This window comes from Artemia sp. Qi Xiang Cuo, chromosome 19 (genome assembly GCF_049724085.1).
Source record: "Artemia sp. Qi Xiang Cuo chromosome 19, ASM4972408v1, whole genome shotgun sequence".
Taxonomy (NCBI): domain Eukaryota; kingdom Metazoa; phylum Arthropoda; class Branchiopoda; order Anostraca; family Artemiidae; genus Artemia; species Artemia sp. Qi Xiang Cuo.
Window position 1 is genome coordinate 3,251,418 of NC_142812.1, and position 27,368 is coordinate 3,278,785.

The following is a 27,368-nucleotide window of genomic DNA, read 5'->3' on the forward strand; positions in this document are numbered from 1 at the left end:
GCTCATATGTCCTGTGAAGCGTGTTTTTGGGCCTTCCTAGCCGACGCGTGCCGTCTAGTTGCCACTGGAGGATCATATTCGGTAGTCTCGATCTTAGCATACGGATAACATGGCCAAGATAGCGCCATCTTCGTTGCCTGACTACATCAGCGACATCAGGCTAGTTTGTGTAGAGGCGAATTTCTATGTTTGTTATCCTATCCTTCCGGTTAATGTTTAGGATACGTCGAAGACAGTTGTTTTCATATGCAGTGAGTCGTTTTTACTGCTCAGCAGTGAGTTTTAAAAAATTCAACGCGTATGTCAAGATAGAAAGGACGTTGCTTCTGAAAATGCGAAGTTTTATCTGAAGTGAGTACTTCGCTGATCTCCAGACTGGTCGAAGTCGTTGAAATGCCGTGCTTGCAAGGACTATTCGCGTTCGCAGTTCTTTTTCGGAGTCGCCACTAAACGAGACGGTGGTGCCAAAATATCGTAAGTCAGTGACTTGCTCTATGCTTTCAGTTCCCAGATGGATATTCATCGGTGAATTAGTGGTTAACATCGCTTTTGTTTTGGGGGGGTTGATATGTAACCCAAACCGCTCTGCTCTTTCGGCTATCTTGCATAAAAAGTCTTGAAGTTTGCTTTTGTCTTTCTCCATCAATCCAACATCGTCTGCAAAGTCGAGATCTTGGACTAGTCTGCCTGCAATTTTGATCCCGTATCCATCAATTTGCCTGAATATGTAGTCCACTATGAAAATAAAGAGGAATGGAGACAGTACGCATCCTTGTTTGACACCTGTCATCACTTTAAAATATCCTGTATTTCCTTCGGAAGTTCTCACGCAGCACTCTGTGTCCTCGTACATTGTTATGATAAGGCGAACCAGCTTTTCAGAAATACTGTAGAAGATCAGGATCATCCATAGTATTGAATGGTCTATGGAGTCGAACGCTTTTTCAAAATCGACGAACAATAGATATAGACGTTGTCTCCATTCATTTGATTCTTCAAGCATGGTCCGCAGTGTGAATATCAGATCGGCGCAAGATCCTTTTGGTCGGAAACCATGTTGCTCCTCGCGTAAATGCGAGTCTAAGGCAGCTTGAAGTCTTGTCACGATGATTATGCAGAAGAGTTTTCCGGGTATCGAGAGGAGGTTGATGCCTCTGTAATTACCACAGACTGTCGCGTCTCCTTTTTTGAACAGTTTAATAATGGTTCCTGCTCTCCAGTCCTTTGGGACTTTTTCTTTTTGCCAGAGGAGGGAAAAGAAGACTAGCCACACTGAAAGGGACCTGCGGATCGATGACTTGACCATTTCTCCAGATATACGGTCACTACCCGGAGATTTTCCATTCTTCAGCGTTTTCGAGGCTGAAAGGATCTCGTCCGCCGTTGGCTCGTTTTCGTTAATGAGAAAATCCAAAAATGGGCTGCCCGGAATATCTGGTGGAACAGAAGGGGATGGGCGATTGAGAAGGTTTTCGAAGTAATCCGCCTATCTATTTTTTCGGTCATCTGGATTGGTTAGCAGTCTTTCGTTTTCCCCTTTTACTGGTCCTTCTTGTGCATTGGTCTTCCCAACGATTTCTTTAGTTTGGCGGTACACAGCTCTCGTGTCACCAGGTCGGGCTGCTTCTTCTGCCATTTTTGCTTTCTCATTGAGGTGCTTTCGTTTGTCTGACCTAGCACTTTTCTTCACTTCTCTGTCCGCTTCTTTATACGCTATGTGTTTCATGACATCAGCAGAGGGATCATTACTGAGCGTGCTCTGTTTTATTTTCTTGTGGTCTTCGCTCAATTCCCATGTCTTCGGAGATATCCACTGTTCCTTTATTGACTCTTTAAAGCCAAGAACTTCTTCAGCAGTTTCTGCTTAGTTCTGTTGTATAGTCGTCCAAGCTTCTTCCACATCTTGTGGTACATCTGCAAGTGCCTCGAATCTGTTCGAGAGTTTGATGTTAAATTGTCTCCTAACATTCTTGTCTCTGAGCTTCTCCACGTCAAAATTGCTTGGTAGTTTTGTTGGTTGTCGGGATCTGTTGGAGCGGAGTTTCAACTTGAGTGTCGCTACAAGAAGTTCATGATCCAACCCAACGTCCGCACTTCTGTAACTCCTCACGTCTTTCAGACTAGTTCTCCACCGTCGTCGGATTAGAAAGTGGTCAATCTGATTTTCGACAGTTTTGTCTAGGGATGTCCATGTATACTTATGTATATCATTGTGCTCGAATAATGTACCTCCTATCAACAGGTCATTCGACATGGCAAAGCTGACTAGCCTTGCACCATTTTCGTTGATAGTTCCAAGCCCGTGATGTCCCAACACCTCGGGGCAGTATGATCTGTCCTGACCAACTTTCGCATTTAGGTCACCTGCCAAGCAAGCGGCGTCATGGAGAGGGATGGAGTCTAGGACAGACTGGAGGGTTTCATAAAAAATGTCTTTCGAGGTTTCACGGCATCATTTGATGGTGCATAGCATATGACTAGCGACAGCTTTGCATGTTTAGATGCAAATCGTGTATACAGGATTCTCTCGTTAATCGGTTTCCACGAGCAGAGACTTTGCTACATTTGGGTTCAATATAGCTGCGACTCTGGCTGCATGTCTGTCCGTTTTTCCGCTGTACAGAACTGTATAAGTCATGTTGCTGTTTACTGTTTTGGGCTTCTTTTCTCCACAGCCTTTCCATCGTGCTTCGGCCACTGCGAGGATATCTAGCCGAAAGTTTTCGCACTCTTGTAGAACTTGTTCAGTTTTTAAAAGGGCCGACATGGTCCTTGCGTTCCAAAATCCGATTCGTACTGGATTATTCGCGTTCAGAAATCTGGACGAGGGGCATGCATGGGTCGTCATCATATTGGGATTTGATCCGAGGCTTTTCACTGACGTTTCTTTAGCACATTCTTTTTCTACGGGAGCGACTTGCTAGGCCACTGCCCAACCGGTTTCTTCGGCTCGGCTAGGGGCAGGGACGCCAATCCCTGACCGTGGGGCCGGAACCCCCCGGACCTACCCCAATGGTGGCTAAATGGGTGGTGGTGGCAAGCCACTTCTCCCCACCACCTTGCAGAGGCTGTTGTCCGTAATCTGGATCTTTCGCCTTTCCGTAGTTGTTCTCCTATAGGGGATCCTCCCAAGATGGTGTTCTGTTTCACCATGCAATTTAGCCCATTGCTGGGAGAAGGTTTGTAACTAACGGGACGTGCCCACACGCCGTTGGGCCCTGCTGAGTGTACATTCGAGGGGCCTTCTTCCTCCTCCGCCTGTATTTACGGCCCCGGGCGAGGGTACCCCGGTTTCAATTAAGGACCCCCAGGGACTGGGTCCCCCCTTGGTCCGCGCCTCCTACTCTATGGAGGTACCCTACATATCTGTAGGGCGTTCCCCTATCCGCCACCTGGGGACGCGCTGAGTGGCCTGGAGAGGGCCCCTACTGAGAAGGTGACTCAGTAGGTACTCATGTCTACCGGGAGACATGCGCATAATAGTATATATATAAAAAAAATCGCTTCAGCAAGATGGGCCAAGGAACTGGCATCCAAAGCCACCACCTTCTTGGCTCCAGCCCGAGCAGCAAATATAGACATTATTCCTATGCCAGCACCAACATCCAGAATTACTTTATCCTTGAAGTCTAGAAAGTTTGTTAGAACAGCGTCTTGAATTTTGGCAGTTGTTAGGTCGTTTTCCATCTTGTCTTGCTGCATCTTAACCTCTCCAAAGGTGGCACCTGGAGATTTGCTTTCTTTATCTGGTAATGACAAAATTATGCGATTTTCAATATCTTTAAATATCTTGTTTCCTTGTTTTCCTTGTTTTCCATTGTTTCCTTGGTTTAAATATCTTGCAGCAAGTGATGGTTTATAAAACTCATCTTCAGGGAGATACTTTGGGATATTCATCCTTTCGGCAAATTTGATGATCCCTGGTGCCTCTTCTATATAAGATAAAATAGGCCCATTAAAATGGATCATAGCATTGTTCAAATCTGCAGTTGATTTTGAATTTCTTAGGCCGTACGTCTCATACATAATAGTGTTAATTTCCCTTTGCGCACCATGTACAAAATAATCTTTGTACAAGCGCATTTGCGCTTTGGTAACGTAGTTTTTGTCCTCACTAGACATTATGGCCCGCCGGAGAGCAGCAACTCTAGGGTCCTTAGATTTCTTCGCTTCGTTTGTTATCAAATCTTCAAGGCCCATACTTTTTTCAGAATTCCAAAACTGCGTGATCTGATCTGCGTGATGATTAAATACTGTGTTTCTTATTATGTGAGCATTTATGAATTACGATAATTTTTTTGAAGAATCTTCTTATTTTTACATCAATTGATTAGTTTGTGATGAATCTTGGTTGCTAGTCTATACTTTGGCAGGCCTATATTAGTTTAATTTTGACCAACTCGTCTTGACGATATGTTGCGTGACTTGCGTCTTTTATGAGAACCCATAGAAATTGGATTACGCTATTTTTTGTAATTTCTCGAGGATTAGGCTAAAACTTGCTTTATTCTTACAGGTAACAATGGCGCAGATTAGTTTCAAGAGTTCCCTTTAACGAAAGGGTTTTGAATTTTGCATTAATTTTTAGCGGACATTCCTCTTTAAAGCCTATTATTTATTGTCTGTTTTCTGAAGGAGAATAATATCTGCTATTGTCAAAGAGACATTAGCCTGGTCATACACATTGGTATCACTCTAAATATTATGCCTAATTGCTTTATCTTCGGGATACGATATTTTAGGATTTCAATGATTGGTTTTATGCTTTTACCCTTTTGGAAAGCTATTTTAGTAAACTGCTTGTTTCATATATATATATAATATACGACTGATTGCGGGATTGTAGGCAAGTAATCTTATTTGAGGCGAGTCTTGCATTTGACTTATAGGTTTGTAATTATCTCTGAATTACGTTACGAAACTCTTTCGAAAATTAGGTAACCATCTGGCCTATAAATTTCTTTCTCTGACTTGCTTGTTTGCGGGAGCAGTTTATCGAAATAATTTTATTTATGGTGCTTGTCACACTTGACTTAGAGATATGTGACTTAACATTTGATTATGCCACAAAAGGCCACAAAAGGCGATAGGCTAGGCCATAAAAAAACATTTCTTTTTAGGTTTTCCTATGTTCTACGTATTTGTGGGGCTTATTTTTATAACTTGGGAATTACACTGCCCTCGAGGTTTTGTTTGTATCTGCGGATATATTTCCTATTAAGGATTATATCGCATTTCTGTAGGTTGAAACTTACTTGCCATAATTAGCACCTTAAATTCTACAATTTTTATTTATTTTTTACGCTCAAGGTTATTAAAAAGTTTTTGTTTTGTGTCAAATCTTTAGCGAATATTCTTCTTTTTGAAACAGAATATTACACTTATTTTATGTATTCTGGATTATACTGCGCCAAAATATAATCAAACTATAATCAAGTATCAATATATAAGTGAAAATATATCGAAGATTTCATTAATTGATACCAAACGATATTTTCCAATCATCCTTAAGGAACACTTTAGCATGGTAAGTAATTTATTCCTAATGATCTTAGTTTTTAAGCAAAAGGACTGTTCGTTATAGGTATTCACGTAGCTTGGATTACACAACGGTGTACAGGTCAATTATTCTCATTATAAGCAATGAAAGAGGGAAAGTATTTTAATTCGAGAACAATATTCTTAGGCAACTAAACTGTCATAAATCCCTGTAATTTCAACTGCATTGGGAAGCTACGGGCTTTGATTTATTATCATATCGACTCTACATGGGGTCAATTGAACTTTGTACGCGTTTAATGACATTTGAGATAATTCGTATGATTTTCTTTGATAAGTCACAACGTTGTTTTTTCCGTTTAATTTATGAGAGGTGCTTAATGTCATTTGTAGGGGCTCTTTTTTTTGCTGACTTTTATTTGAAAGAACACTTTTGGTTACTATTTGCACCAAAGCCCTTTTGAGTTTTACTGTGAGAATCGGTTGCCAAGAATTAGCATTTTAGATAGGGTCACTTTAACTGCATAGATAATTTATAACCTTTAGAGAAGTGGTATCAATTTAGTAAAAATTGCGAAAAGAGATTTTTTTTTTCGCTTGGTGATTTGCAGGGGTCTTTAAATAATGAAATTTCTTTTAAACGTCAGAAGAATGCTTTCAGTTCCCATTGGCTGCTTTTAATATTCTTTCTATCTACTGTTAATGATAATTTTTTTGATAATTTAATCTTTTCGTTATGATATATCTTGCATATGGATTAAAGATCCATCTACGTCACCTAGGAAAAGATAAATAATCTTACTTAAAATTATTTTCAATTAGGGAAAATTTTTTGCTAAATTCTTGAGTTCATCTACATGCTAACAGATCATGCCTCACTAAGAAACGTTGGTTATAATCAATGCGATAAAAATTTGTTCATATTTCTTTTGCCAAATAAGTACTTTAGGTTATCAAGTATTTTACAAATTCTACAGTGAGTTAGGGTTGCTACTTCCGGTCATTTTTTCTTGTGATTAAAGTTGGACTTCTTCATTATTTTTTGAAAGAATATTATTTTTGTTGATCGTAGGGTTAAAGTTTTTTTTTTAGTCTTGCTGTGAGAAGCGGTTATTAAGTATTTAAGTAACTAATACTGCGTTTTATATGTTAGGCTGTTGTGCTAATGATACTAATAATGAGATATTTCTAGGCTAGGGTTTCACAGTGTTTCATTATTTCGTTGGCATGTCATTTTTTGAATAAGATATCCCATAAAATTAATTTCAGAAGAGGTAGGATTGATCCTAAAGGAACTCTCAATTTATCAAACATCAAAATTTAATTATATCAAGCCTTCCGAGGCTCGATACACCGAAAGTCCCCTCAGATCGGCATTTGAATACTCCATTAAGATTAAAAGTAAGTTTTGAATTATCGTGATTTGGGGTTATGCATTGATACACAATTGAACTCAGCACATGGAAGTGATCCTCATGCACTAATGTCGATCGTATGCCAAGCGATCCCCAGTAATCCTCATGTTTACCTACTCCGGGGGCTGCCTGGGACAGGCGAAGCTAGGATGGCTCTCTGCCACACTTTCTCCTCTATGACTGAATTTGTAATATATTTTTTTTTCATTATTTTGGGAAATAGTATATTCTGGTCAGCAGAAATATAGGTACTCTAGTTTAACGAGTTTGCGCTCGATTTATTAGTTTATTCGCTATATCTTATCGCTAAACGCTATATCCTATAAGGTGCACCCACTTTACTATATTAAACTTGAATTTTTTTTTTAAACGAGAAAGGAATTTTTACTTCCTTTTTTTTAGTTCAATTAATTCCCCTGATTGATGTTCCTTAGTTTTCTGTATCATCTGGCAATGGTTGTGTTTTGGGGGCTCCTTGTGGTGCAGAGATTTTTGAGGAGTCTTGGCCGGTTGTAACATTTACTTGGGCGTTGGGGTATTAGGTTCTCATAATTATATTATTGTCCGTTGGAGGATTTTGTTGAATAGACTCCATTTGGGGTTTTACATTATGATGGGTGGCTTGATTTGGGATTGTGAAATACAAGGGTTGTGATGGCCCTTCATTTTAAATGTTAGCAAGAATATTCTCCAAATGGGGGTTTAGTGGTAGATCAACTTCAACTGTGAAGCAGGTTTCCACCACTTTCACTAAGTTTGAGCAGAATTCTCCTTGCTTTTGTAATTCTTTGTTAATTTCAGTTCTGTTTTCCTTTAATTGTTTTTCTACGCTCTGCTGTTTTAGTTTGATTATTTCTTTCTGTGCTTTTAAGTGGTCGTATTTATGTTGTAGGTTTAGGAGCTTTACTCACTTTGGTGCCAGTGCTTCTTGTACCGCTATTGTTGCAGATAAAACTGTACTGTTTCTATCTTCTTGGACTTTTTTACCAATTTCTTGCATTTTATTATATAATGCTTGTAATTTTAGGAGTTGGTGGGGGTAATTATATCCCTTAGCTAGCGTGGCGTCGCTTATTGATTCCTTTTCGTTCTGGATTTTTACGGTCTGTTCCTTTACTTTTATAAACTCAGTTTCCATTAACTTATCCATTTGCTTAGTCACTATAAACTCATTTATTTTTTTTGTTAATTGTTTCTTTGGAAGCTTTAACTTCACTAAGAGATCTAAATATGGCTTTTATTATATTCTCGATTTTCAGTTTTTCTGTTACCAATTGTGCCGAGGTGTCTAGGTGCTTCGATCGAATATGGAATAGTTGGTCCATGGTCGTTCCGTTCGTAACGGGGTGGCACTAGGTATTATTTTTTTTTCTTGGAGGATGGGTTGAATAATCCTCGTTCTGCTTCTATCTTAAGGGTTTTTTATCACGCCGGGATTCAGTTTATCTGGAAAAGTTAACTATTAATTTCCTTTGACCTTTTGCGGATAGCTGTCATTGAAGTGTCGTGTCCATATATGTTAGTTTAAAAAAAAATTTGCATATTAACTTGCTCAATTCGTCTTAGCATTATTTTTGGGTTTTTTGGGGTACTCGATCTCTAGACATATTTCCATTTATCTGGTTTTTTAATTACTCTGCCAGATTTCGTGGTGACTTCTTGTTCGCTTTCTGGCATTTTATTCTGTTTTGACTTTCCCATAGAGATCAGGTCAAATTTCTTGTACTGTTTCAATAAGAATTTTTGACCTTTTAATTTTGCCTGTTTTGCATGTGCGGTAGCCGAAGTTGGTTATCGTTTTTGTGTGTCTTGGGGTTCATCTGGGGGTGATTCATCGTCAGATTCAGTAGAACTAGTTCCTGAGGATTCATCATTGGGGCTTTCCGGGATGGTCCTTTGCGATTTAGGAGTATCACCTGCCCTCGCTTCATATATTCCGTTTCCTTTTGAGGAAGACGTTATACTTTCCGTTTCCTCGTGCTGAAGTCTTATTTCGGGGGAGTTAAAAGATTCTTGGGAACTCTGGGAGGAGTCAATGTTTGTGGAGAGTGTCTCCATTGTTTGAATGCCATATCCTCGGAGGGTGGGGTATTTTTTGTAACATGGTCTGTTTCCAGGAGTAAGATTTCTTGGGCTTAACTTTGGATACCGTTATGTGATGGTATTGTCCTAGTTTTTTATCTTCGAGGTGTTCCTGGGTCCAAGGTAAGGTATTTTGCCTTGTTTTTATAGGGTAACTGATGATTTCCATGGTTTCCCTCAAATTTTTCTTTTTGCTCGTTTCCCTGGGTGGGGTTTTCTTTATTTTTACACCCGGGGTTTCCATAGCTCTATTTAATTCATCCTGTAACGATAGGGGTCTCTATCGGGGTTGCTGGGGATACAATGTCATCTGGAAATCTTTTGGGAGGATATGGGGTCGAAATTCTTTCGGGGAAAAATTGGGTTTTGGGGGACAGCGTATAGTCTAACTCTTCCAAGCTTTCTGATCCTGAACTTTTTGGGCCTTTTGGTGTTCTTATTGGTATAGATATTAAGGATTTTCTTTTAGGGATGATCAGATTTTTCATGGCTAAAAATTCCTCAAAGTTTTCCTGGTCGCTATGATTCTCGAAATAGTCTTGTTTGAAATTGAATGGTTTTAACTCAGCTAACCTTGACTTAGGGGATTCATTTTCCGCGTTTGATGAATCAGTGGATGAGGGTTCAGGTGCCCAATTGGCTGGGTACTTGGCTCCTTTTATACGGCTAACATGTGCCTTATATGTTCTTCCGTTGTCTGGGTTTATCATTTTAAAAGTAAAATCATTGTCGTATTTCTTTATTACTCTGCAAGGTCCCGAATATTTATTGGAAAGTTTTTTGCCTTCCGCCTTTGCTCTATTTTTTAGATATACGCAATCTCCTACTTTAAAATTTATGTTCCCTTTGACTTTGGATTCGTTTCTCATCTCTTGGTTTATCTTACGTTTCTCTAATTCTTGTCTAACTTCCTTATAGGTTTTCCTCATTCTATTTATAAAATCTTGCTTCTAGTCTTCGGTATTATTGTAATATAGTCTGGATTCTATAATTTCCTCATAAGGTATTTTGAAATCGCGTCCGAACAAAAGAAAAAATGGACTTTCTTTAGTTGTTTCTGAATAGGCAGTATTAATTAAATTGGTTAAATAAGGTAGATATTGATTCCAAACGTTTTGATTGTCTTTTGTATAAATACTCAAGACATTGGAAAATATTTTGTGCCGATTTTAAATTTTTCTATTAGCTTGAGGATGGTAGGGGGAGGTTACTAATTTTTCTATTTTAAGGAAACTCGTTAAATCTTTTGTTACTCTAGAAACGAAGTTGCTTCGATTATCACAACTAACTTTGTTAGGGACGCCAAATTTTAAAAATATTTTTGCTAACGCTTTACTTGTAGCGTATGCGCCTTGATTTTTCAATGCTTTTGCAAAAGTGAAGCCGGTAAAGTGGTCTATAACTGAAAGAACGCAAGTGTGGCCTTTGTTGGAAACAGGTAATCCTTCACTTGTTCCATATAAATCGAATGAAACAATGTCGAAAGGAAACCTCGCTACTGGCTTTCTTCCCATCGGTGGGTGGGGGTAAGTTCTGGGATTCTTTCTTAAATTAAATGATTCGCAATTGTTTATGAAGTCTTTGAGTTTGGTTAATGCAGAAGCAACAAAGAAATATTGTTTTAATCTATGATAAGTTTTCGTGATTCGCAGGCATCCGCCTATATCTGAATGAAAATATTCAAAGGCAGGGACTATCAGTTTTTGGGGTACTACAGGTATTATCGAGGTTTGATTTCTATTTGTATCACCAGTTACTATCCTGCAAAGGATTTCTTCATCTAAATCATAATAAAAATTGTTTATTTCCCTTATTAGGGTATTGAACTTATCAGGGAGGTTATCAGAATTCAAAAAATAATTAATCAGAGTCGAACATAGTTCATCCTTAACGTGGTTTCTTTTGATGTTAGCCAGCGATAAGGGGCTATGAGTAATTTCGTTTTTTTCTATTTGGATTTTATGTTCATTCTTCTTCTGTTTTCGTTTACTGGAATTGATGGCATTAATTTCTTTGTTTTTATTACCTGAGGAGTTATTCTCAGGATATCTAATTAAGTAATCACAAGGGGCATTTTGTTTACAGGTCAAATGTTCAAATTCGTAATCCAGATCTTGGATTTCCATTATCCATCTTCCTAATATTTCAGTTGGATTTTTGAATGTGCTTAGGTACTGCAAGCTTTTATGGTCCGAACGTAGCTTAAATTTTCGCCCTACTAAATAATGTATAAACTTGTCTAAATGGTAGATTATAGATAGTAGCTCCAATTGCGTTACAGAATAACTGCTTTCGCCTTTCGATAGAGTTTTACTTGAATAGCATATTACTTCATCTATATACTGAGGGGGTTTTTGTAAAGGATCGGGATAGTTTTCTACAGGGATTAATTGGGAAAGGATTGCACCGATGCCCAGAGCTGAGGCGTCAGTGGTGACTACAAATTGTCCTTTTTCAAAGTCTGGTAGCGACAATACTGGTTCAGAAGTAAGTGCTTTCTTGAGGGTGTCCAAGGAAGTTTGAGCTTCATTCGACCAGGTGATATTTTGGTGGGTCCCTTTAGTCAGATCCGTTAAGGGTTTTGCAATTTGGGCGTAGTTGCGTATGACTTTTCTGAAATAACTTGTTAAACCAATAATGGCCCTCAATTGTTTTATAGTTTTTGGCGGTTTAAGATTCTCTACACATTTTATCTTCTCGGGGTCTGGTGATATTTGACCTTGGGTCATTATCATTCCTAAAAATTTTATTTCGGATTGAAATAAATTTACTTTTTCAGGTCTACATTTTAGATTACCCTCTCTGAATTTTTCGAAAACTTTGGTTAATGTGTTTAAATGGTCCTCTGGGGTTTCTCCTACACCGATCACATCATCCAGAAAATGGATAATATTTTCTATACCTCGTAATAAGTGTAACAGAGGTCTACAGAGTGCACTTGAACTAGTTTTGAGTCCGAAGGGTACTCTTAAATATTCATAAGAGCCACACTCTGTCGTCGAAAACGCCGTTTTATAAACGTCATTGTCTGCTATCTTAACCTGATGATAACCTTGTGTGAGTTCAAGAGATGTAAAAATTTTATTTTTGGTTGAGATGGAGTCTAGGATTTTGTCGATTCGGGGCAGGGGAAACTTGTCGCTAACTACCTGCTTTTTAAGGCTCTATAGTCTACTATAAGCCTAAGGTCCTTGTTCTTTTTTGGCACTAGTATAACAGGGGCCGAATACGGGCTTATACTTGGGCGTATAATATTGCTTCTTTCTAATTCGCGGATTTTATTTTTTTACCAATTTTTGTAGGGATGAGGGATGCGATAGGGCTGTTTAGCTACAGGCAACCCTGTAGTTTGGATAGAATATTCATAGAATGGTATCAATCCAATGTCTTCTTCACATGTGGAAAATATATCTCTAAAATTCCAGAGCAGTTCACATAATTTTTCTTTTAATTGGGTAACTTGGATGTGGTCTAATTTAAATTTTTCCAAGAATTGGGGTCTTGTTAGTGGGTACCTATTCTTTGGATTACTAACACCAATGCTATTAACTGAGCTTTTCTTGGAATTCTTCCATTTGCTTAGCTCGTGCTCAGAAATCACTTGTATTTCAACGAGACATGTTCCCTTTTTTATTGTAATCGTATCATTTTCATGTGTATTAGTCAACCAAATAAAACCTTCTCCTTTCTCATATGACATGATCTGTTCTTCACAAAATAGATTTTTGGGGATTTCTCCACACGGGGATGCAAACCAAATTTGGAATTGTCGTTTACGGGGGTGACCATTTGTGAGATTTGAACTCTTTGCACTGTTTTTGGGGGGATTTTTGTTTTACGCACCGCAAATCCATAATATTTTTCTTCCGAGTCTTTTTCTATTAAATTAAGAATGGCGCTTGGTTGCGTCAAATCTTCCGCTTGTGGGATCGGCTCTAAGGGGACGGTACTGAGATTTATTATCTCGTTCCATAATTCTTCTATTTGCTTTATTTCTGTTTGCTTATACTCCTGCATTTTCCCTATCTTTGCTTTTATTGACTCGATCCATTTACTGCTTGGGTTTCTCCTACAGGACGAGAAACGGGGTACAAAAGACTTTATTCTATTCACTGTTGCTTCCCCTTTGTTAACGCGTCGAAGAATAGGATTGTATGGATACACGAGTCTGTGATTCGCTATATCTAATAATACTTTATTAGATTTTAAGAAATTTGCACCGATTATAGCCTCATATGGGAAATTCTTGCATATTATGAAGTTTGTAGGAAAGATTCTATTAATTTTGTCACATCTAGTCGTATGGAGCCTATTGCTTCCAGTCTATGTCCTGTAACGCTAGTTAAACTGGTAATATTAAAATTTTTCCGTCGCTTAATATATACTGGTAGTCTATTAAATACATTCGAGTTTATTATGTTAAATGATGCAATTAACGCTTTGGAATTAATACTTGCAACACCGAAATTATTTAATATAGGTAATATGTCATTATCATCACTTAAAGAAGGTACAATTACTGGAAGAGACCAATAAAAAATACTGGCCTCCAGGGTCCCGGTTAATTTTCTTGGGGGCCTGATTCGTTTCCCTGTGCGTTTATTTGGTAGGTTGGTGTGTGACATTGGGGCTCGGTGGGAGCTTGCCTAGCAAGTTGATTGACATTTGATTGTCTTGGTTGCCACGTATTATTACGTGGGTTAGAATTTCTTGTGCCGATGGCTCGCGGCATTTATTTATTTTGCATTGACGAAAAATTTCTTTCGTTTCCCGACGGGAAGAAATATCTTCTGTCATCGCTCGTATTCCTGTTAAATCTAGACGGATACACTGTCCGTGAATTAAATTGGTACATGTTTTGTCGCATATTTTCTTTAGGGAACCGATAATTATTTTGTTGGTTGGGGGAAGGATTTGAATACGCAAATCCTTGTTGGTAGGGGTTGTGGAACGATGGGAGGCATGGGAGGTTACTTATATAACTTCCTGACCCATTGGCATTTAAGTTTGTTCTCCCGAATAAACGGTTATTAAAAGTGGGGGTTGTTGGTGTGTAGTTGGTTCTAGTACGGCATTCCCTGGCGATATGTCCTTGTTTATACAATGCATAGCATATTACTGGGGGGTTATTTACGTAGTTTGTCGTATTCGTGGGTACGAAACGTACTATTCTTTGCCTGGTAGGGGTTGAGGACCTATTTTGGTTCGGTTTTGGTGAATTATCTCTCGTAGAAAGTGTGGGTGAAATTCCTCTTGATTGTGCTGGAGTTGTTTCTCCTACATTATTTATTCTTAACTAATTGTGATTTGCTACAATCGTGTCAATTTCGACTATTTTCTCTACTTCCTGAACTGTCAGCTCTAATGTTTGAATATTTTTTTATATTAGTATTCGGTACAGTTTGGGGCTTAATCCTTGCAAAAAAGCATTTAGTACAATTTTATCATATAAAGGACCAGATTCTTTCCCATATTTAACCTCAATGGATACCATTACTTTGTGTAGATATTCCCTGACATTTTGGGTTTCGTCGAAACATACAGTTCCGTGCTTTAAAATATTTCAAAACTTAATTAAAATTCGGCACTGGTTTTATTATTATTTTTTTTTATATAACTCAAATTTGACACTTCCAAATTATATTTTTTTTGTTACTATTTTAAGGGGACTTAGGCCTAACAAAATATTGCACTTTAAATACTGCACAAAATATTGCACTTTCTCTATGCGTAATATTTCTCAATAATCTTTTTTTTGTAGAAAATTTTTTCCTTGTGTTTTGCTCCTTTAAACAGGCCACGCCAATTCTAGTGGGGGGGGGTTTCAATTATTTGTTTTATGGGGATTTTTTTTAAATTAAAAGTTAAAAACTTTCAATTAATCCTACAGTAAAGGGGGAACCTCGTGTGATGGGGAATCAAATCAGTGGTTCAAAAGGGGAGCATTTATCAATGGCCATACTGAGTCAAAATCAGATTGAAAGGATTCAGGTTCCCTTGAGAGCGGTTGGAGCCACAAGGACTAACTATCTTGAGAAATACTAACATAAAGAGAAATAAATAAGAAAGTAATGTGTTTATTTTTGTCACATGACCGGTACAAAGCTTGTCAGGAATATCAAAAATTGTTCACAGTCACACTAAGATAAAATTGCTGTCTGGGGCAATACAATGCAATAGTTTATTCACTGATAATTAATGTTTTTAAAAGTTCATTCTAAACCGATAATAAGCTACAAATAGAGTCACATAAGACTACTTCTAGACTCACATAAAACTCCTCATAGACTCCAAATAGACTAACTCAAACTTGCTATGTTCGAAGGTACTATACCCTGTGATTTTGCAGAAGGTTACATTCAGGCGTTTCTAAAAAGTACATTACACTGGTTCTATTGGTTCAGACTGTATGTCCCATATTACTATTGGACAGGGGTGTACCAATCGGCTAGTTGAATTTGATTAACTTTGATACGATTTATAACTTTTAAAACTTCACTTTGGAATTTTTTTTCAACAAAATAAAGTTTTACATTGTAATTACAATGGAATACATAGTTCTATTTTGTATCTCGAGTGATCATTTTTTGTATAATAAATTCTACCATCTCTTGACAGTTTGGAAATTCAAACTCAAGATTTAAATTACATTTTCGGTCGCGTGTGATGTACAATTGGTCACGCTGTAATTACAATGGAATACATAGTTCTATTTTGTATCTCGAGTGATCATTTTCCGTGGGAAATATTTTTTCATAGAGTTACAATTGTAATACAATTGTTTCGCTACATTTTAAATTCGACAATTAAGCGTTACTTGATCTGCGGGTTAATTGAATTTTTGGGTTCGTATTTTGGGCGATTTTATTTTACTTGGAAAATTTCGGGGTTTTGATAATTGATTCCATTACATCTGCTTTCTACTATTATTTTTTAACAGCACTACATTGATGCCTCAAGCCAGGCTTCAACGCGTCGCATATTGTTTACAAGTCAATCGCGAAAAAGCGTTATTGACCTCAAACATAGAAGGAATCAATTTATTAAATTATTTTAATAGTTTCTGAATATCTATTTGCACTTACGTCAAAAATCACGGCTAAGTCGCTAGAATCCCCCTTTCCTTCAGAATGGGGTGTGAGGCGAATAACACTTGGCCTGATCGAATTTAACGATTTGATCAGGCTTGTCTCAGTGTTGTCCAGGGGCCCGTCCAACTTTGCACGCTTTTGTTGTGAGCCTTGATGAACAGCATCCTAAAATAAAAAATTTTTTTCAGCTTTCAAACTATTTAGCTTATGAAAATACAGCCCTAAATCATCTTAAATACACAGAGAAGAGAGCGAGAGTCCTAGACGAAAACTAAACCAAATATATTTTTAATGTGGTAAAGCTTTCTAATTTAGTTAATTATTAATAAAAATATATTAAGACGCAAAAACAAAGTTTCAAAATACCACTTTTTAAGATAAAGATAGGGAGCTTGCTCAATAACCGATTTCCTGGCTAAATGCGTCAATGTACCGGAAGGACGTGGTTAGTTTTTCATATATTTACCCAGATTTTTGAGACTGAACGCAGACTTTTTGTCTTGCAGGGCGAACCTCTGTCCGTTTATTTTCTCGTTAGAAATACCTTGGGATCTTTTTGTATCATTGTAAGTGTCTGTATCTTATTATATATTATTGTAGTTTCTGAGACTTGTGGTCTACTTGGGACAGCCAGTCCCAGTAGAATATATATATCTGTAATTATTATATGTTAATTAAATTATTGTATTTTAGACAACCTCTCTACGATCTAACTTTAGCCCCTCGAACATACCCAGTCGGTACGCCTTATTAGTTCGGTCATAGCCTAAGGCACGCTACCAAAGTTTAATTACCTTAGGGCCAGAGTTTATCTCCCCTATAAAGGGAGAATAAAGGCATGTACGACTACACCACCCAAATACCATAGAATACACTTCACAACAACCGGTGGTCGCTGGAAAAACTGGGTCGAGAGGGCTAGATAAAAATAGTAGATTGAAAAAAAAGGCTTTGCCAGAGGAAAAAATGACTTCCCTATCAACAGTACTTCAATTTGCTAAAATTATACCAGAATACGCGGGAAATTAAGACGTAGATGAGTTCATAGAAAAATTTAAAAATTTTCGACGAACAAACTGAAGCGTTTGAAGATAAAGTGAAAGAGCAATGCAATGCAGCTACATCAAAGGGAACGACCTTCAAACATTTTAAGGCAATTAAGGAAAAAGAGCCCAAGGACATCAGTACTCTAATTGAATCTTTTAAAAAAAGATTCATAGAGACAAGCATCTCCGAGAGGCTAAGAACAGAGGTAGTCACATTCAATACCTCAACTAGTATCAGGGAATATGCAGACAAAATTTGTAGATCCGTATGCTTACAATTAGAGAAAGGCAGAAATGACGAGACAGTACAGAAAGTACAACTACATACTTTTACCCAAGGGTTACCAAAAAAGTTATTAAGACTAATATAATCGCGGAAACCTGAAAATTTAGAGCAGGCTATAATACTATTAGAAACAGAGGTAAAAATTGACGAGGCCATTAAAAAGTTTGATCAGATGTCACTAAATAACACAGGAGCCGAAGAAAGTATAAAATATGAAAGGGGACAGAAACGGGTGAACTTTGAGGAGCCAAATAGTGAACCAATAAGGCACGACGGAGGCCGAGGGTCGCCGTCTAGGAAAGTAGCTGACAGATTCCACGACCTTGAGAGATTAACAGCTAATAATTATAGAAAATATGGGCACCCACCTTCACCAAAGACAGGGAGTTGGAGAACCAATAATGACAGATCAAAAATATTTAGAAGTAACCAGGAAACAAAAAAACAATTTAAGAGAAAATTTTATTGCTATTATTGTAGCAAACCAAACCAATGTGCGGCGGATTTTTGGCATAGAATACGCAAAGAGGGCCAGAAGTACAAGACAGGATACCAGTTCAGAACGCAGGGGGGCAGAAATTTAGGAAGGCAGGGAACAAATAATACTTGGCAAGCATCTAATAATATTCCTGAATTTAGGCCTAGGAGGCAAACGGTTAACAATAAACAGGGTCAGAGTAGCAACGCTGAAAAAGACTGGGATAATCCCAGAAACTTTTGGCCAAAAAGGGGGACTTTAAACGGATATATCATACTTTAAGGGTTGACATAGCAGTTTCTTTACAAACACCCCTATTTAGTTTAGTATATTTGATACAAGTGCAAATAATAACAGTCTAGCTGTTCTATGTTGTTTTAAAATTGAGTTTTTTAAAAATTTACTATTTTTATTAGATACAGGAGCATCTAAATCATTAATTCAAGAGGAAGTTTTTAAGAGGTTTCCTCCTAGTGTCAAAAATCGCGTAAGCAGATGCCAGAATACCCTGACATCAGTGACAGGCCACAGGCTGACAATTTTGGTAGAATGTACATTCAAATTTATTACAAGGGATAAAGAAAAAAAAGTAACAGTAATAATATACAAGCAGCTGCCATTTCCTTGTATTCTAGGCGTAGATGCCATCAGAAAATATGGGATCGCATGGGAACCCATATCTGATACAATAACCTTAAACCAGACAAATGAAAATAATAGGCAAATTTGCGTAACAACAGATAAAGAAAGTGACGATTCGAATTATAACCTAAAAATATTCGGGAAATATCACAATAGAAAGGGGAACGACAGCTCAAGTTCTAACGACATTAAATACAAAAGAAGGAAAGGTGAAAACAATGGATGCCATGATAGGAGGGTACACCATAAAACAATACCCAATGATTTTCGTAGAAAATCAAGTTGTAAAAATTGAAAATGGTATAACATACTTAAAACTATCAAATATAAGTAGTAATAAAGTAAAACGGAACCAGGTAAAACGTGGATCAGTGGAAAAGATTTCAAATTCGGAAATAAAATCTCTAAACAGTCCAGAATTAAGCGTAAACTTCACTAGCCACGAACATTTATCCTCATTAAAACCGCAACCACAAGAAAAGTATGAAATGTCGAAAACGGATTTTTTGCAACAATTTGATTTAAAACATTTACCGGAAAACGTAAAAACTAGGGTGGAAAATATTCTTTGGGATTTCAAGTGGACTTTTGCAAGACACAAAGCAGATTACGGATTAACTCACTTAATCACGCACAAGATAACAACAGAAGGCCCTCCAATTAAAAAGTCACCGTATAAAACCCCTTATCATTTAAAGCAATGGCTAGAAAGCCAAATAAAAGAAATGGAAGATCAAGGAATAATAACGTAAAGTATGAGCCATTGGTATTTCAAATTAGTAATAGTGGAACACAGAAAGAAATATAACTCTTGGAAATTTTGCATACACTTATGGTCATTCAATGCCATCATGGTTGAGGACTTGATAAAATTACCAAGGATTGATATGATTTTAGGTTCACTAGGAGGTTCAAAACATTACACTACTTTTTACTCAATAGCAGAATATTGGCAAATCACTTTAGATGCAGAGAGAAAGCATAAAGCTACAGTAATTTTAGACGATGGAAGAACGTTCACATTTTAACGTATGCCTTTTGGCTTATCATTTAGTCCAAATTGTTTTAGTCGACTAATGAATTTGTTGTTAAAAGATAACGAACCAGGAAGAAAAAAAGATACCTTGGCTTATTTAGATGATGTAATTCTGTTTAATGAAAACCTGGAAGACCACTTGGTCGGACTTAGAATCCTCAACTGTGAGTTCCCACCCGAGCCATACATCCTAAAAAGATTGAGAACACTATGATCAAAAATTTCTCTTAGAAATAATATTTTTCATCAGTGATAACACTTTTTCTGTTCGAACTAGCAAGTTTGGTTTGGTTAAAAATACCAAATTTTCCACTTCAGTTTAAATTTTTCTCAAAGAGATGAAAAAATTTAAAATAACGTTCCCAATTTTTCATAGAAGATAGAAAATTTCAAGTTCACTTCTGAATTTTACCAAAGAACGAAATTCAATCCTAATTTCTCCAGAGAAAATGCAAATCTTCCACTCCAGTTTTAAGTTCACCAAGACATAAAGTAATTTAAAGTTCTGTTCCAAATTTTTCCGTAGTAGATAGAAAAAGCTATTCTATAGTTGTGTATATTTGCTATGAAGATAAAAAGTTCAATTCTATTTTCCCAAAATAATATAAAAATTTTCCACTCCAATTCAGATCTTTCTCAAAGAGATGAAAAAATTTAAAATAATGTCCCAAATTTTTCATAGAAGATAGAAAAGTTCAAATTCTCTTCTGCATTTAAACCAAATTGAAAATCATGAAGAAAATTTTTAGATTTTAAGAAAGTAAGGAGACGAGAAAGCATAACCTTTTCGAATATTTTACTAAATACTGATAAAATTGAAAGTGATCGATAATTGGCTGGATCATTTCTTGGTCCACCTTTATACAAAACAATTTTATCTAAATCATGAATAAAAGCAGGTGTATTTTCCAGTGTACAATATCTTGAAATTAATAGACGAATCGTTCTTATCAATCGTTCAGCCAATGCAGCCTTTATCGGGCTGTGACTATGATAAAGTGTTGTATTATATTTCAATAGAACCATCTGCACATGAGGCTTAACAAATTCGCTAGCACGATCTGATTGAATTTTTCTATAGCAATCCTGTTCAAGAATACTTTCTAAGGCCTGAGCAACTTCAACACCTCTCTTTGACCGTAATGGAATGGCATAGGCATAGCGACTAAAGACACTGATTGCCACTAGAATATATTTTTAGGGTGCATTGTGACGCCGTTGAATCCTGTCTAAAGTTAAAAGATCAGTTTGCATTATATGCAGAGGGGAAAAGGCTTTAGTTTGTCGATATTGTTTGCCACGAAGCCTGCGATTCCGATGCAGTGTGTAACTCGGTTTATTCTGTAAATACTCTTTTGCTTTTTTTAATGTGCTGCCGGAGGCAACTTTAGAATGTGTTTTGGGGGAACTTAGACTTCTCGCTTCACCAATATTCGAATAGAAAGGTTTCAGAACTTCAACCATTTTGAACACAAACATGTAGTGTAAGGACCACTCCTCTTTTGCTTACTGGAGGATGATCTAATTCTTCTTCGCTTTTGACTAGCAGCCACAGGTGTTACAAAATCATTGCTGCTGCTGCTACTGCTAGTATTTCGCAATAGTGAATCCTCTTCTTTTTTAAATGGTGGTAGTGTTGGCGTTGTTGGAAGACTAAATTGTCTTAGTTCTTTAGGATTTACTTATTGCCAATAAGACTTTTCGGGAAGTTTGATGGATTTAGAAAGGTGTATAGATTATTATCAAAAGATAAAAGTCCTTTACGGTTTTTCACCATATCACAAATTAAATCAACTAGATTATAACTTTTTCCCTGAATTATAATTCGTTTACCTGCACTATAAACTTGAACTTGATCACTAGCAGTTTCCAACATGAGATATGCTAATACTCTTTTACTCTGTTCTCGATAGGTCACTGGCAATAGGTTTCCAATTGATTTCACTATAGAATTCAATTCCTTCTCCTTTGATTGCACATAATCTTGAGGAGATGTTCCCCGTTTAGAGGGATCTGTTACGGTGATGGTGGCGGGTCTCTCACGATAAGGTCTATGTTTTTCAAAACGTCGTAATCTACCTTAAATTCACACTAACTTTCTATCATCGGCAATATTTTCCCCATTAACGAACTTACTGTGAGTGTCTTCAAAAGTCCTATGGGCAAGAAGAAAAGTTCAAATTGTGACAGTTTGTAGGGTTTAGTCATTCTCTATATAAAACTTTTTACAATTCCTGCAATTATTGGCAGTAAAGGTGTAAAAAAGCAACCGCCCACTTGAAGCAGATGTTTTCTTTTAAAAATTTTCCCCTTGTTTTTGCAAGCCAAGGCGCGTACAGTGGAACGATGTTGCTTTGTCTGTTGTCTAACACCTTCTGGCAAGTGTACATTGCCCTCAGTTAAATTTAAACAAAGTTCCGATATTAGATTAATGAAATCATTGTCAATATTATGTTTGAGTATGGCCTTCCTAAGTGGAGGTTTTGAAGTGCTTAAAACGGAAAATAAATGCCGTTGTTTGTGTAGTTTCTTCAGTGTCATAATGACAACTAATAACTTTTTCTACTGTTTACCGGAAGATATACTGTAATTTCTTTGTCGAAAATATCTGTGACTACACTTAGATCCTCGGGTGTGCTCTGATTAAGATCTAGAAAATGTAGCCGTAGGGCTTATTTGTCGCCTGAGTGTACGCTGACAGCAGAAATTTGGGGGGCCTGGATATATTTGCTTATTGAGAGTTATTAGCGAGCTAGAATCACGAACAACTCGGTAGATAATATAGATGGTGCAATTCAAAGCAAGGGTTTGCATAAATTTGCTCTGATAAAACAGATTGTGTAGAACTAGGGTTATGGAAATGTTTTCATGATGAGAGCGAACAGCGAACAGCTGTAGCATTTCCTGTGAGATTCAGCCAAATCTTCAATGGATTCAGCCAAATCATCAATAATAAGCCACGAGTTTGGTTCAATACTATTGAAAACATCAAGTCCCCGTATGAATTGTATTGGTATGGGTGTGGCAATAGCTTTTATTTGATCGTAGGATTCCTGCCGAATACTATATCAATAATAAATTTTCTTTGGTTTTTCCAAAAACATTTTATTACAATTTTGAATTATTTTAGCTAAAAGTGTCGTTTTCCCAGACATTGATGGACCACACAGAATGACCTGAATGGTGTTTTAAATTGATTCATGCTGCTGCTGCTGTTGACAACAGTCGGACTAAAAGTAACTGTAAATTATACTTGTCCAATGAATAAGTAGTAGTAGTTTTTTCTTAGATCTCTCTAGTACAAGAACAACAAAAACAATATTTCATTCATTTATTCGACATAAAAACTCTATTTGTTCAACATGAACAACATAAAAAAACACTTGTTCAACAAGAACAAAAAATCTATTTGTTCAAACATTATTGACATAAAAAATGACACTTCTCTTCAAACATGAAGAACAACATTTATTATCAAAACACTTTTTGTTCAACAAGAACAACGACACTATATGTACAACACTTATTGTCATAAAAAAAAACACTTTTTTGTTCAGCAAGAACAAACACTATTTGTACAACATCACTTTTTATACATTAGCACTTTTTGTACAACAGAGCTTGAAAAAAAAACACGAACATGAAGTTAAAATAGCACAGTTGAACATTATGAATTTAATACCCTCCACCCTCCGGGGAGCCGCGGGTTGAAAGCCGGCCGCGGGTGGGACCCCCCACCCCCCGGGAACCCTGGGCCTAAAGCCAGCCGCGGGCGGGACCCCCATCCCCTGAGGTAAAACAGTATACAATAGCCGTGTTCACTGCTGCTACTGGTTAGTTCATTTAATCCATGAAAGGTTTGGGTGAGGTTTGGGTTAGGGTTGGGTTGGGTTAAGTTTAGGTTAATTTATCCAGACCAAGTTGATTGCGATAGTCTATGCTTTCAACCCGGTCTGAAATACGGTAGTGGTCATGGGGTAGTACACTTACACCATTCTCGAACACAAACAATTTGTCGGATATACATGGCATTGCATTCTTTTCCACTCTTACAGTATAATTTTTATACTGTAGAGAGTGAATTGCAAGCACTTGTGCTCTCAGCACTAGGGTACTCTCTACGCAGTCTCTGTACACACATGTTGAAATTGTTGTTTACAAAATGTGTAGGTACCCCTTTACACCCCTGCTTTACAGCCCTATTATGAGTTTCCACGCAATGTACTTTAGGACCCGGGAACACCCCCTTGGATATCAAATCACTCATCGTCTCTGATTTTAACATTAGCAGTTGGTTGGGGGCCTGACGTTTCACCAACTTGGGGTAGAGGAATGCATTCCAGTTGGTGAAATCCATCTGCGAGCTGACGTGTTCCCCCTTTTCTAAATCTCCCAATAAATCTCCTGTTTTTACTTTTAACAGCAGAGAATCTGTATCCCCATAGTAAACTTGAACCTCCCCCTCCCTTGGCCATTGCACCTTGCACACATTGTAAAAAAACGCCATATCCTCGACCAATGATCAATTGTGAGTCACGGGTTGATTGATACAGGAAAAAAATAAATCTGTGACCGAATCATGAAGCGCCAAAGGAATATTCCCGTCAATTTCAAAGAACTATTCTTGTGGCCCATTGTCCTCGACGGTGGTAATGTCGGGGAACTCACAAGGATTTTCAAGCCATTGATATTTACCGCACGGCAAACAGTAGTGAGACATTGCCGAGGGGTACAATGAGTTCATGTCCAAGAACACTGCATTTGACTGCACCGGTGCTGCTGTTTTGTCCGCTAACGTAATTCAAGTGAATTAACAAGCAGGAAGTGCAATTGTAGGGTGTCAATAATTATTCAATATTTCAAACAAACACAACTTAAAAACAATAGGGAAATTTTTTTTTCCAAGACAGTGCAATTTAAATCGGTGAATATTTCGGCCCTATGTCCAAGGGCCGTCTTCAGCACAACATTAAAGAAAAAATATATACATAAAAAACTTACATTAAAATACGAAGTTTAAAACTAAAAATGCTTTTAAAAACCTTTAAAACAGCTCCAGTATCCTTACTTCAACGAAGTTCATACAGGACTGATAAATAAAATGATGAGAGAGGATGAATTCATTCAAACGAAATAAAATGAAATTATTAACTGCAAGTTTTCAAAGCTAATCTTGCTTTTTTAGCAGCTAATCTTAAAGGCCTTTTTATAACGGGTTCAATACTATTGTCAGTTGGTTTAATAAAATATTTTGTTAGATCATTTTTAATAAAATTTGAGCATAAAGAATTCAGTGAATATTTTCCTAAGTCCCTATTTAAGGAAATCTTTTTATTTATTTTGAGCCTAATTTCGATTGATTCCTGGACTACCTGTTTTATCCCCAAATCACAACTAATGAGAGAAGATTTTTCAAAATATTTAAATTTTCATGGTTTAGCGTTATAAGGGGGTCAGTATATTAAGAGTTGACGGAAGTTGGCTGTCAAAAAGAAAGTTCAAAAACATAGTTATTTACATTGGAAGAATTAAAGTCGTAAACAGAGGGGGGAGAGGGGAGGTTTACATGGTAAAAAGGAGCGCATTTTACGCTTTCTAGCGAGTATAAACAACACATGGTGGAATTTGTATTGGGGGGGGGGGTTACCTGAATTTGAAAATATTGGGGGAGCTTTGTTTAATGATTTTATTTGGAAATAACCTTTTGGAAATTTTACTAAATAGAACTCACATTATAAATCGATGTTTTTAATTGGACTGGAAAAAGTATCTTCTCAGAGAAACCTTTTCGCTAAGCCGCCTTCGTAAGGATTAGGAAGCAGGATGTACATGACAGATATCAATAATTAAGGTGTAAAATCTTTGCGGAAATGCTTAAGTCATAAGAGGGTCAGTATATTAAGAGTTGACAGAAAGTTGACAGTTACTTTTAGGTAAGATACTGAATTTAACAAAAATTATAGTTATTTCCATTGGAAGAATTAAAGTCATAAACAGAGGGGGGAGGTTTAAATGGCAAACAAGAACGTATTTCACACTTTCTAGTGAGTATAAACATCATATAGTAGAGTTTGTATTGTGGTGGGGGGGGGGTATACAATGAATTGACTGGAGGGGTGACTGTAAAATAATTTTATTTGAAAATGAAGTATGAAAATTTACTAAACAGAACTCACATTGTTAATCATTGTAGATGAAGTTTCCTTGTCAATGTTCAATGTTTTATACATAGTGTCATAGAACTTTATGAAAGTTTAATCACAACGTATGTCCGTTATATACGAAATCTCAAGGGCAAATTGTGATGTAATGGGAAACCTTATGTAACCGACTCCCTGATTGGCCTAGAAGGAGACACGTGATCCTGTTTCCCTTATCAGATCAATACATTCTCCCCAGCGATTATGTAAATCAAGTTTTCGGAAATCTCGTTCCCCCCTCTTGCCCTAGATCAGTACATCTCTCGCCACCGTCAATGCGCATGTGCAAACTTTGTCCCGGAGACAATACACCTAGACGAACAACAACAAATCAATTGACCTTGACCTCATTAGACTCGATCTATAATCCTTGAATAAATTAAACCCTGTCAGTATTCTATGCCCATATATGGTGCCCCCTCAGGACTGGCACCCCCTTTTCTACTGTTAAAATTGAAATTTTTTTTTCGCATTTTAAAGTGGCAGTAAAATGCCCCTTATTTGCGTCACAGCCCAATGATGCTCAATGATTCCTTTTAGTTTGTGTTCTTGCGACTGAAGCTGTACAATATCATCAAAATTAACCAAAGAATCTTTTTTGACAAACCCGGAGCTAAAAACGAAAGGAAAAAACCACAAATTGGTTGTTACGGATGTCTTATGCACTACATAAAAGTAAAAGTCATATTGAGAACGCAAGATTCAGGAGATAACCATGCTTAAAAATTTGTATTTATTTTTTCAAGGGGAAGGACAACCAGTGATCAGTTTTAATAGAAGGTTGATCATAGAAGTTTTGTTGTTTTTTTTTCAGAAGCTATGACAGATAATCATCAGCATATCGAAATATTTCTGCATAGCATATTTCTGAAGCAGGAGTAAGGAAATAGGTTACCTTGGGCGTGTACCCAGGCCTGAAAAGAGGAATAAGTTACCCATGCCTGAAAAGAGGCTGTCACATATAAACTGAACCAGATTAGAAAGTAAATCCAAGGGCCATTTTTGTTGACCAATTTTGGGAGGAAAGAAGCGTAGGAGGGGATCTAGCTGCCCTCGAATGTTTTTGGTCCCTTAAAAAGGGAACTAGAACTTTTAATTTCCGTTCAAATGAGCCCTCTTACGATATTCTAGGACTACTGGATCGGTACGATCACCCCTGGGGAAATAAAAAACAAACAAATGACCACACACCTGTGATCTTTCTTCTGATAAAAAATAAAAAATTCCACATTTTTGCAGATAGGAGCTTGAAACTTCCACATCAAGTTTTCCTGATACGCTGAATCCGATGGTGTGATTTTCATTAAAGAATTATGAGGTGTTTCCCCCTTTTTTCGAATATAAGGCAAATTTTCTCAGGCGCGTAACAATTGGTAACATACAATAAAATAAAGATTACTGATACTTGTGTATCATTAATCAGTATCATTAATCCCCCCCCAAAAAAACATATGTTTTCACACCCCTTCCCCGCCTTGTAGAGACAATCAATTCATATAAACTTTGGTTAGGTCTAGTAGCTTCGGACCTAAACATTCAACCTGTATTGATTAAGATTCCATTCGAGATAAAATTATAAAAATTGTTTCCAGT